The sequence below is a fragment of the Mesocricetus auratus genome, unplaced genomic scaffold, assembly GCF_017639785.1.
Source record: "Mesocricetus auratus isolate SY011 unplaced genomic scaffold, BCM_Maur_2.0 Super-Scaffold_100023, whole genome shotgun sequence".
In the NCBI taxonomy this organism is placed as follows: Eukaryota; Metazoa; Chordata; class Mammalia; order Rodentia; family Cricetidae; genus Mesocricetus; species Mesocricetus auratus.
In genome coordinates, this window is record NW_024429204.1 from 21,366,261 (window position 1) to 21,379,538 (window position 13,278).

Below are 13,278 nucleotides of genomic sequence, written 5' to 3' on the forward strand. Positions count from 1 at the left end.
TTTTTTTTTTTTTGGTTTTTCGAGACAGGGTTTCTCTCTATTGTTTTGGAGGCTGTCCTAGAACTCACTCTGTAGACCAAGCTGGTCTCGAACTCACAGAGATTCACCTGCCTCTCTGCCTCCCCCGAGTGCTGGGATTAAAAGCGCGAGCCACCAACGCCTGGTCTCCTTTAGGTTTTTTGAGACAGGGTTTCTCTGTGTGTAGTCCTGGCAATCCTGGAACTCACTTTGTAGACCAGCAGACCAAGCTGGCCTTGAACTCACAGAGATCCTTCTGCCTCTGCCTCCCAAGTGCTGGGATTAAAGGTGTGCGCCACCAACGCCCAGCCCAAATCTTTCTTTCTTTCTTTCTTTCTTTCTTTCTTTCTTTCTTTCTTTCTTTCTTTCTTTCTTTCTTTCTTTTCTTTTTTTTTTTTTTTGGTTTTTCGAGACAGGGTTTTTCTGTATTGCTTTGGAGGTTGTCCTGGAACTCATTTTGTAGACCAGACCAGGACCAGGCTGGCCTGGAACTCACAGAGATCCACCTGCTTCTGCCTGAGTGCTGGGATTAAAGGTGTGTGCCACCAATGCTCGGATTCTAACTCTCTTTCTTAACAATACCATGCCAGTTCCCCAGAACACTACACTAAAGCCACCTTTGTGATTCCTTTTACTTTGGACAGAAGAATTCACCAACTGAGGACTCTTTTCCCATCTGGCAAAATATGTGAAATTAAGGTCAAAAGAATTCAACACAGCCTGCTACTACAAACGACATCTAAGTCCCGGGATTCAGGACAGCATGTATGGTGGCACTGCCACCATGATACAGAGAATCCCAGTAATGAAGACTTCATGCTTGTCACCCATACTGGGGTGGGCTTTTCACTCTCTGCTATAAGCAACCCCAGGGAACATACTGCTTTACCAGGCTAGACTTGTGTGGATTTGTTTGTGGGATTTGTCACTGCCTCTATATCTGGGGTGAATAGAAGCAGGTTCCTCAGGAAAAGTAATGTACACCACCAAAGCCTTGTGAAACTTTCTTCCCATTATGAGGCATCAAGAAGACAGCCGCTTAACCCACTTACTTACAGAGGTGGGACCTTCTAGTGTAGTTGGGGTTCAATGTATTGTAGACATAAAGGGAAGACCATGATTTAAGGAACCGTGGCCTTCTTGGAAAAGGAGAGGTCCGAGCAAGGATATCCTGTCTCTCATGTGATGTCCTGTGTCTCCTTTGGACTCGGCAGCATCTTCATTGGTAAGAAAGACTCACCAGGTACAGTCACTTGACCTTGGACCTCCAGAACTGAGCGTTGAATGGGCCTGTATTTATAAATTCCCCAGCCTGGAATATCATTCACCCATGGCTACAAAACTGGCTTAAGGTCCCTTCTATACTCAATATAAAAATAATGATGGCCAGACCACATGTAAATGGATTTTTCACCCTCCCTTGCAGCAATCTTCCCAGGGACATGATGCCATTATCTATAATTGTCACTTTGGGAGGACCAATCTGCTGTCATTCAGGCCTTCAGGGAGCCCAATGGCATCTCTTTTTTTTTTTTTTTTTTTTGGTTTTTCGAGACAAGGTTTCTCTGTGGCTTTGGAGGCTGTCCTGGAACTAGCTCTTGTAGACCAGGCTGCCCTCGAACTCACAGAGATCCGCCTGCCTCTGCCTCCCGAGTGCTGGGATTAAAGGCGTGCGCCACCAACGCCCGGCCCAATGGCATCTCTTATGACAGCCCAGGAAATGAAACAATAGCATTTGTAATAACAGCCCCATGTAGCCAGGACTTAATAACTGATGGCCTCGAGGCTGGAGAGATGGCTCAGTGGTTAAGAGCAATGGCTGCTCATTCAGAGGACCTGGGTTCAATTCCCAGCTCACAATTGTCTATAATTCCAAGATCTCACACCTTTGCACATAGATTCAGGAAAAAACTGATGGCTTCTCTAACTTTTGTCCTCACTTACCAATCTGACAGGTGCCCGACTTCTCTTTTGCTACCCAATTCCCAAGGCCAACAGCTTCCGATTATGGAATCGGGCCTCTATATCCATGATGAATCTCTCCTTCCCCTTCATTTAAGGCTTTGCCTGAGGACAAACATTGGTGGTTGACTCCCTTGGTCTGGCAAAGTAAAAAAAAAGTGGCTTTGCTTTTCCTCTTTTGGGTGGTCCATATTTCTATGGCATAAATCAGGGAAACACTATGGTCCATTTACACACTGACTACTCTTTTCAACTCTTAGTAGCTATCATTGTGATGGGCAAAGCACATTCATTTAGAAACCACAAGGTCAAGCGGAGAGGTGGGCTTGAGTTCGATGCCCAGAACCCACACAAAAAAGCTGGATGTGTTAGCGTACAGCTGTCATGTAAGCGCCGAGGAGACAGAGGATCCATGGGTCTCCTTGTTGACCCCCAGGTCAGTGAGAGACCTTGTCTGAAAAAGGATGGAGCAGGGCTGGAGAGAGAGCTCAGGGAGCAGTAAAATGCCTCCTGTGCAGACACAAGGACCCGAGTTCATATCTCTAGAACTCATGTAAAAGGGGGCATGCTGGGAGTTCATATCTCCAGAACTCATGTAAAAGGGGGGCATGCTGGGATGTACCTAGCACCCAAGTGCTGGCTGGGATGAGGGAGGTAGAGATAAGGGGATCTCGGAAGCTCATGGGGCAGCTAGCCTAGTCAAACCTAAGAACTTCAGGTTCAGTAAAAGACGCTGCCACAAAAGGCAAGCTGTTTGAGAAAAGACTGGGAGTCTGCTGCTGGTCTCCACACACGTGGGCACACATGTAAACCCTCCTGCACACATGCACATGCCTCAAAGTACATTCCACACGCACACACACAGACAAACAAAAAGGTCTGACCTCTGAGGTTATCTTCTGTATGAATACATATCTGGGCACATGGATGGACATGAGCGTGCTCGAGTGCACATACACACACACACACATTAAAGAATGTACAATGCCTATTATGTAGGTTCTCCTGCAGTGAGTGCAATAACCCCACTTCATTCACGAAGTGTACCAATAAGCGAGAGCTTAAGGAAACAAGCGATTCAAAAGCTAGCTGCAAAGTGGCACGCACAGCGCCCCCTTCAGGTTGCTCACGCAGTAGTAAGTATGGGGTGGCAGGGAGAGCGAGCTCTGGGGACCATCTGCTGAGATCTGGACCCTGTCCCACCACTTGTTGATTTGGATCTTGAGCGAGCTTGTTCTACTGCTCACTGAGCCTCAGTTTCCTCTGCTGAGGAATCTAAGAGCCTACATCAGGACTATTGTGGTCATTACATTAGATAATATGGTAAAGAATATAGACTTAAGTGATTCTAATACTGGGAAAGCTGCAGTTATATGTGTGTGTGTATACACACACAGACACAGACACACACACACACACACACATATATATATGTAGAGAACAACCCAGGAGAGCTCACAAAAGCAACTTTCTCTGTGACACATTCATACATTAATTCAGTTATTATTATTATTTGTTGTTATTGTTTGAGACAGGGTTTTACTGTGTAGCTGTGGCTGTCTTGGAACTCTGTAGACCAGGCTGGCCTCAAACTCACAGAGATCCACCTGCTTCTGCCTCCTGAGTGCTGGAATTAAACACGTTCACCGCCACCACCCAACTCAATTCAATTACTCTTACAAGTACATGTTAGCGTTATGTCAGATGAACAAAACTTTCGGTGGAGAAAGAACCCCTTGCATATCCAAAGCACAGCGAACGCTGCTGTGATCGTGTTAAACTGCAAAGGGCAGGCTGCGTGACAGGAATCCTGTCCATCAGGACGAGGGATTTCTAGAAAAGGAGCGGTGTGGTTGAGCTCAGCTTGGAATCAAGCAAAAAGGTTAGAGAAAGGCCCATGGGAGTGGCTATTCAGGGGATCTGGACCCTGGCTCCATGCTGTCTAGAAGGTGCCCTCTCTTATCGCTACACCCCTTCAGTCCCTGCAGCCTGAGTCCTCAGGGGCCTGAGGGACAGAGGCAGACTCCACAGGAGATAAGAGGCTGTCACACTGGCTTCCACTCCCCCTCTCATTCCATTCCCACTGCCTTGCATTTCTCTGTGAGGATGTGCTGCTCTTCAAGTGAGCCAGCCCAGGCAGAGACAAGATGTTTGGAAAGTTCCTGCACCCCCCCCCAACGCAGAAGCAGCCAGGAATTCCTAAATGGCATGCTAAAAATTTCTCTTAACCCCATGTCTTTAGGCTTAGTCGCCCTACACAGGAGAACAGATCTTACCCCTTAGTGTTCTCTTTATGGTGCTAAGTCCCCCACAAAAGCTCCTACAGATACAAGGTGGGGACATTGAAAACATTCAGAAGCAAAACCAGGACCAGGACCAGGCTGCTGGGCATTCAACTAGTGAGTTCAGTGGCTGCAAGAGGCTCAGGTCTGGTCCTGGCTTTCAAAGGCTGTCTAGATTTGAGGTGGGGACTTCTGGAATCGGTAACGGTGGGACATTGAGAAACACAGGCACTTGTCAAATCCCCGACCATGTGAAATCTGCCTGTCATAATGGAGTTAGGGGTCTGTGTTGCACATGCCCCTTTTCCAAGAGACCTTATTTTCGTTTGATTGTAAGCAACGAGACTTAGAGAGTTGTTCAGAAGCAGGCCAGTCTCTCAGGAAAACTATCTATAGCCATGAAGCCAAAACAGGACCCTGGGCTTCATTCAGGCACTGGGATAGTGAATTTTCTATAGAGAGTTGGAGGGTAATGCTGTGTGAGAAAGACTGTATTCCAGTGTCTGGGTTGGCTCACCTTAGAAGGCTTGACTAGAAGCAAAATAACCATGTCCATGATGTCGAGTCTCCTGGGTCTCTAGCCTGCTACCCACATGCCATGCTTAGACATGGGAGCCTCTAGCTTCTAGAATTACATACGTCCATTCCTCTCAGGAAACATATACTATTAGTTCCATTTGTCTGCATAATTTCAATATAGATCTTTTATTTTTTTCTGTCTGCCCTCTGTAACCCAACATGTCTCCATCTGGAATTCTGAAAAGCCTTGCCAAGCAAGCTTTCCGTCCCCCTAACTTTCTAAATATAGTTCTAGTATTTAGCGTCAGAGGAAGTCAGGCATCCAGTAGTTTAGTGCATTATTCTCTTTCCACTGGGGGGGCCGATGAGGTGAGAGCCAAGCCAATAACAATTATGAAGGCTGTGTGGAGACAGCGGGGCATTTGAAATTTCAGTGATGGGGAGGGGGACTGCACATGTGCGCACAGCTCTAACTGTGTGAGATGTGTGAGCTCTAGGAGATCTATAGAGCCAGGCGATAAGATGGAAACACACCCCCCAAAAAAATCGGGCGTTGGTGGCGCACGCCTTTAATCCCAGCACTCGGGAGGCAGAGGCAGGCGGATCTCTGTGAGTTCGAGGCCAGCCTGGTCTACAAAGTGAGTTCCAGGACAGCCTCCAAAGCTACAGAGAAACCCTGTCTCGAAAAACCAAAAAAAAAAAAAAAAAAAAAAAAAGATGGAAACACACATGATAACAAGAGTACTTACTCCTTCATGTCACAGTTGCACACTGAATGCCTACTGTGTGCTGCGCACAGTTCTTTTTTTTTTTTTTTTTGGTTTTTCGAGACAGGGTTTCTCTGTGGTTTTGGAGGCTGTCCTGGAACTCACTTTGTAGACCAGGCTGGCCTCGAACTCACAGAGATCCACCTGCCTCTGCTTCCCGAGTGCTGGGATTAAAGGCGTGCGCCACCAACGCCCGGCTCTGCGCACAGTTCTAATCACCTCGAAGCTACGGTTGTCAGATTAGGTTTCCTTCTTAAAGTCCTGCTGGCTACCCACCAGGATAGCTCCGATCAATAAAACGGGCAATAATCAACACTGACAAGGATGTAAGAACCCTGAATGCTCACGTGTTGAGAGGTAGGAACAAAAACATCACACACAGTCTTTGGAAAATGGCTCGGCAGTTTCTCAGAGGGCTGAGCACAGAGTGACTGCGTGACGTACTGAAGAGTTCTGGGCCCAGCTCATTGTGGTATTAGCTAGTGGCACCAGCATTATTATAAGATATGCAACAGATCATCTGGAAGAATCCACAAGATCAATTACTGATGGGGGAAGTCCTTCTGTGTATATGTTGTCCTATTGGTTGATTAATAAAGCATGGTTGGCCAATAGGGAAGCAAGATAGGTGGGACTAGGAGTTGAAGAGGAGTTTGGGAAATGTAGTCAAGAGCAGAGTTGCCATGTGATCCCAGGGAAGAGAGGACAGGTCAGGATGTCGTCCTCAGAAAGATAAGTCCTTATAGAAATATATATTAGTAGTCATGGGTTAATACTTTTTTATTTTTATTTTTTTTGGTTTTTCGAGACAGGGTTTCTCTGTAGCTTTGGAGGCTGTCCTGGAACTCACTTTGTAGACCAGGCTGGCCTCGAACTCACAGAGATCCGCCTGCCTCTGCCTCCCAAGTGCTGGGATTAAAGGCGTGCGTCACTAACGCCCGGCTCATGGGTTAATACTTAAGATAGAACTAGCCAATGAGAATCCCTGGATGTTGGCCGACAGCATTGTAATTAATAGAGTTTCTGTGTGTTATTTGGGGTTGACACGGCACTGGGACCAAGTTATGGGAATACACGATACAAATTACCATTGACAGCCGGGCGTTGGTGGCGCACGCCTTTAATCCCAGCACTCGGGAGGCAGAGGCAGGCGGATCTATGAGTTCGAGGCCAGCCTGGTCTACAAGAGCTAGTTCCAGGACAGCCTTCAAAGCCACAGAGAAACCCTGTCTCGAAAAACCAAAAAAAAAAAAAAAAAAAAAAAAAACAACAACAACAAAAAAACCCACAAATTACCATTGACAGTTATCCCAAGAGGCACCATGTACAGTCCCAGTGTTTCATCTATGCCCCAAACAACTGGACACATAGAAAATCATACATGAATGCTTAAATCAGTGTTATTTGTAATAGCCAAAAAGTCCATCAGTTGACATACGAATGAACAAACTATTAGTTGCCTACAGTAGAATATAATTCAGCCATTAAAAGGGCTAAGCATTAGTCCATGCTACCACCTAGATAAACTCTGAAAATATTCTACGATAGAAAGGGAGCTAAACCCAAAATACAGGTAGACTATCATTTTGTTTATACAATCAAGAGACAGAAAGTAACTTTGTAATTGCTTGAAGCAGGAAAAAAGGGGGAGGGGGAGAGTTGGGGGTGGGTAGAAATGGCTGCTGCTGGGTACTCTTCTTGGGGAAGCAGGAAGATGCTCTGAGTTTGATGGAGATGATTGCAGGACCCAGTGAGTACATCCACTGAGTTGTCCTCTGTAGAAGGGTGAATTTTATGGTGGTAAATTACACGGCAATAAAGCGGTTATTAAACATTACCTAATGCTGTTGTCATGTTGCCTTTGTAAATAAAATGTGTGATTAATGTTTTCTTTTCTAGAGGGTCCTCCCTCCCTTTTGCTCAGGGGGTTGTTTCTGGGGTCTTAAAGACCGCACCATGCCTCCAGTTTGCTTCAGGAAGATTCTGAGGAGAATGTCCTGGCAGCTGCTTGGTGCAGATAAGAGACACAGCAGGAAAAGGGGACCCCAGCCACCTCACCCGAGCCACAGTGTGACCTTACTTACTTCAGTTAACCCTGACCAGGTCCGTGAGAAAGCAAACAACTGGAATTGAGGAATTCCTTCATGAGTTAGATTTTCACCACAGAACAGCTGGAGCAGCCACTTAAAGGGGAAAAGACTGACTTCGGCTGGTAGTTTTAGAGATCTCTGTGTATTTCCTGTAGGCCTGTGGTGAGGTAAAAACATCATGACGGAAGGCTGTGTCAAAGGAGAGTTGATCATCTCGTGGTTGGCAAGTGTATAACTACACACCACTGTCGTGAAGTGAGGTTGTTGTGGGGTACCAGAGAAGTCTAGTCAGACACGGGTTTAAGACAATAGAAAGTCTTTGTTAGCTGGCCGTTGACTGCATTGGGTGTTTGGGGATCCCAGTGTAGTCCCCAAGTCTTTCTCAGGGTGAGCTTTTAAGCATAAAAAACATATCCTGGGTTGACATACTTTGTGGTGACACATTATTTATGATTTATTAAAGCTTGCCTGAGGATTCAGAAAGCAAAGTTAGCCTTAAGTTATAGAGATCAGGCAGTGGTGGTACACACCTTTAATCCCAGGGCTACGGGAGAGTGAATCAGAGCTCACACCTTTAATCCCAGGATTTGAGGGGTATAAAAGGTAGAGGCATTTATTACCTGGGGTGCTCTAAAGAGAGCATAGCAGTCTGGGGTTGCAGTCTGGGGTTTGGTGGAGCCAGGATCGCCTTTCATTCTGAGGTAGAGTAAGAGCTAGTGTCTGGCTGCTTTGTTTTTCTGATCTTCAGCTTGAAGCTTGAACCCCAATATCTGTCTCTGGGTCTTTTATTTATTATGCTGCAATACTTCAGTTAGCAGGAAGAGTTAGCCAGAAACAGAACTACCAAAGCCAAAAATAAAGGCCAGGCCACTTAGAGACTTTGTTGGAGCTGTGGACTGTGATACATTACTTCTTTGTTTTCATTTTGGCAGGTGGTGCAGTCTACCTGCTGAGTTTTGTGGCCTGAATGGTACCTCCATCATGGAGTCAGTTGTGCTAAGGTCTGGGGCCTTTTACCCCTTCCCCCTCCAGCTTTCCACTGCCTCCCCAAAATGCCATCAGGTTGTGACTCCATCAGCGGTGTGGCCCATCGATGTCAGAGTCTTCATGGTCAGATCACTCCCTCAAAGTCCCAAGCCTGGACACAACATTGGGAACTCTTACCCTGTGAGCCTTTTGGAGAGGCGTTTTTATACCCAAACCATAACAGCTGCCCAAACCATAACAGCTGGTAAATGAGCACAGTAAACTGAATGCCGAGATTAAGCAAGAATAACCACAGGGATGTTTGTTTTTGAACATCCTGTCTTGGGCCTTATCATTAAATTCTTTTTGACAAGTCAAGAGCAGCCAAGGCATCTGCTGAAAGTCAGGAAGCTATGAAGGCAGAGGGAGGTGCATTGCCTGTGTGCTCCATCGGGAATCTTGGTGACCTGCTGCCTCTGCAAGGCCTGCTCTGATGTGTTTGACTGGAACCTTGCTTTATTATATTTGGGTTTGTACCCCAGGGCATTGTATCCAGTAGATTCCAATGGGTGTGTGGGGAAAAGGCTAGATCCGAACCTAGGAGCCTGGGTCCAAGTCTGGATCTTGCCAGAGGCTTCTGGCCTTCACAATGTGTATGTTAGCAGCTCCGACCTTCCCTTCCCAGCTCCCTGGGATCTTGTCATTACTAGCTCAAGGCTGGCCTGCGCTAAAACAAAACCACCACCACGATGACAGAAACTCAGCAGAAATGCCTCCATCCCGGCGTGTCAGATGCCATCAGTCCCCATTTCTGCAGACGAGGGAAATGGAATTGTGAGTATCTTGTCCAACCTCACCATGGTGTGATAGACCCAGGACTCTGCGGTGGCCTTTTCACTGGAGAGCCTGCTTCCGGTTCAAGCCAATGGTGTCGCTTGTGTAGGGATACAGGCAGGCAGGGGCGCCTCACTACCATCAGTCCAGTAGCTCACCCAGATGCTTATGTTATAGGATCACCCAACAGGCTCACAGTGAGTGTCCCCTGCGTGAACTGTTGCCGGCTCCCAAGCACCTGCGAGGCTACTTCCGTTTAGTCTCCCTGGTTGCGTTCAGCCAGGGTCACGGGCTGAGAAAGGCTACGTTTACTCTGTTCCTCCTGCTGGCTTTTGCCTAATAGTGGTTTTTATTGGATTTGGATGTCCTGTTGAGTGAAAGGGAGTTTTTGTTTCCCTGGGTTCTAGAGGAAAAAAAAAAAGGTCTTATTTGCTTCCTGCCCACCCGGATCTAGATGCGTGACGGACTCTCCCTGTATTTCATTTAGGCTGTTTTTACTGACTACCCCCATAAAGGTCCCTCCCCACGAAGGCTTCCCAACAGCCATCACATTCAGGCCCTCTTCACTTCGCCCTCTCTCTCGAGGTCACCCACTTCTCCCTGACACCGTTTCCAGGGAGGTGTCCCCCTTCCCCCCAGCAGCTCTGTGGGACCCAGTGCACACGCCGAATGCCGCGGGATCCAGCTTAACCACTGGTGGTTGTTTTTTGGGTCGTTCATTTTCCTGCCTGGCACTAATAGCTTTTGCAGACCTCTCCTGGGATGTGGACTATTTTGTATTTGTAACCCATCTTCCCAGAAAAGATCATCGGGTTCCAAGGACCCTGTGATCACTTGTTCTGTTAAGGCAACTGACCAGTTCTAGGCTTCATCCACCACAAAGGGTGGCCAGTAGTATGACCTTGAGGAATGTCCTTGTGACTCGGGAAGTTCCCATAGTCTCCACTGAGGCTGACTATGAAATGATGTGGCATTGGTGTGTGTGTGTCGGGGGTGGGGGGTTGGGGGGTGGGGGTGTTGACTGATTCTGGGGATTGGTCTACCATCATTTAAAAGTAGGATGGAATAATAAGAAGGAAATGCGATTACCAGGGGAACAGGCTAAGAAAAGAGGAAGGAGGGGGAGTATTCAGGCTGAAGGGGAGAAGATTTTGCTCTCCCATGGCAGGGGCTGGCCACCTACCCAAAGCCCACTGTGCCCTGAGAAGTTTCTGGAAATATAATTTGAGCTCCTACTTTGTAACAGGCAATCTTCCACTATTTATCTCTATTCCAAGAATTTTTCTGAGGGAGTTTATTTTTCTTTACTCCGTGTCCTAGCTTGCTTCCTATTGCTGTGATGAAACACCATGGCCAAAGCAACCTGGGGGGAGAAAGGGTTTATTTGGCTTATACTTCCAGGTCAAAGTTCATCGCTGATGGAAGTCAGGGCAGGGACCTGGAGACAGAAACTAAATTAAAGACTATAGAAGAACCATGTTTACTGGCCTGCTCTCCACAGCTTGCACAATAGGTTTTTCTTTCTTTCTTTCTTTTTTCTTTTTGTTTGTTTGTTTGTTTGTTTTTGGAGACAGGGCTTTTCTGTGTAGCCTTGACAGTCCTGTACTCTCTCTGTAGACCAGGCTGGCCTCGACCTCATAGATACCCGCCTGCCTCTACCTCCCCAGTGCTGGGATTAAAAGCATGTGCCACCACTGTCTGTTCAAACCGAGGAACTGAGATATGTATGTATGTATGTATGTATGTATGTATGTATGTATGCATGTATGCATGTATCTTGGAATCAACCACTCAGGGCCACGCTGCCCACAGTGGGCTGGGTCCTCCCAGCCATTCGTTAATGAAGGAAATGCCCCACAGGCTTGCCTAGAGACCAATCTGATGGAGACATTTTCTCAACTGAGGGTCCCTATTCCCAGGTGCCCAGGGCTTGAGTCAAGCTAACAAAAAAACCTACCTAACGTGAACACCTCAGATAGGGAACAATCAACAGACATTAAAAAAAAGTTTCTACTCCAGTCAACTTTGCTCAACCATTGAGTTTGGGGGGCTGCTTAGGAGGATTGTGAGCGACTCAAAAACAGACCCACCAAAATCTCATGAATGGTGACACCCAGAGTGCCTGATTCCACACCTGCCAGGATCCCATGTCACTGAGTTGGGGCAGGAAACAGAGAGTGGCTGAAATTTGGGGGCAGGGAGCAGGGACCTTTCGCCTACTACAAGGCCTGATCTTGTGAGGGTCTCACACATGTAATCACAGCGTCTCCACTTCAAGTTATCAGCCTTGTCAGCCCAGAGAAGAGTGTCCCACAACAGTGGCCCAGAAGGTGGCTACAGAAAGTTGGTCCTGATTTACTTTGTATATTTTTTTTAAGATTACACCAGATTGAATTGTAGATGGTTGTGAGCCACCATGTGGTTGCTGGGAATTGAACTCAAGACCTCTGGAAGAGCAGTCAGTGCTCTTAACCTCTGAGCCACCTCTCCAGCCCCTACTTTGTATATTTTTACCAACACCCCGTGACCCAGATGACTTGGCCAAGGTTACCAGTCAAAAGCCAGGCCTTGGTCTGACTACCTGCAGGCTGACAAGGCCAGTGATCAAGGGAGGGAGACCCCACGCATTCCGTCCTCGGCTTGATCTGGTGGCTTGTTGTCACCTCTGGGATTTCCTCAGCTCTCACCTCTGGGTGCCTGGCCACTTAAGTCTCTTTCAGATGACACTGTAGCATCCCCCGGGGAAGGTAGAGTCTCCACGGCAGGTCTTGATGGGCGAGAATGCCCCAGAAGAGAGAAGAGCAGACGGAGGGTGGCACAGATCAGGGAAGAAAGGGCACAGGAGACGTGAGTCATCCTGGGTGCTTCACCACCAAGGGCCCGCCTGAGGAGGCTGTGGTGTTTGTTTGTTGCCATGGCTCCTCGCCCACCGGCCGTGTTCATTTCCTCTGTGGTACTGTACACTCTGGGCATTCCTTTCAAATATTTGCTGAGTGTTTCCATGGGCTGATGGGCAGTTAAGATTAGGCTCATCCAAACAGAGTGATGTAAACACACCCCGGGGGCAAATTTCACTTTTCTCTTACGTAAAAGTTTACAGGTGGCCATGTGGGAGACACACATCGGCTCCGGGGTGCTGCCGGGGACTCAGGCGCTTGACTGCTTCCTTCTTTCTAGCTGTGGCTTGTTTTCTTAAAGTCCCGTCGTGGTCTGTGGTGACTCCCAAAGGCCTAGGAAGGAGGAAAGAAAGTAGATTGAGGAAGGGCCTTTCCCAGCTAGTAGCTTCTTTCGTGCGGACTTCTGAGGTACGCTGGACAGTTATTTATTTATTTATTTATGGTTTTTACGAGACAGGGTTTCTCTGTATTGTTTTCGAGGCTGTCGGTCCAGCCCAGCCTCGAACTCACAGCGATCCACCTGCCTCTGCCTCCCGAGTGCTGGGATTAAAGGCGTGCGCCACCACCGCCCGGCACCACTGGATAGTTATGACCCCTGCTTCTGATTGCTGTCATTCATTCACATGCCCATCTTTGGCCACAGAGGTTCCTGGGTGTGGCGGTTTGGGTGAGAAACATCCCCTATACACTTACATATTTGAACACTTGGTCCCCAGTTGGTACCATTGCCTGGGGGAGGTTAAGGAATGTTTAGGATGTGGGTACTTCACTGTGGTGGGGATATTGAAGTGTAGACAATTTATAGCCTCCTCCCACTTTCATTTTATTTTGCTCCTTGTGTGTGGGTGGAGAAGTGACAGATCAGTTTCCTCTCTCGCTACCTGTGGCCACGCCCCTCCCAACATGAGGGATTATTCTACAGGCACCGTAAATCCAAATAAGC

The 13,278-nt window shown here is 47.5% G+C and overlaps 1 long non-coding RNA gene across 1 annotated transcript; it reads right to left on the bottom strand.

Annotated features, from left to right (window-relative positions):
• Positions 1 to 6,937: 6,937 nt before the first annotated feature.
• Positions 6,938 to 12,441, bottom strand: LOC121133699. Its single transcript, XR_005870667.1, has 2 exons — positions 12,126 to 12,441; positions 6,938 to 7,795 (listed from the first exon to the last, which is right to left on the bottom strand). It is a non-coding gene; the product is annotated as an uncharacterized LOC121133699 (long non-coding RNA).
• Between the last annotated feature and the right edge of the window lie 837 nt (positions 12,442 to 13,278).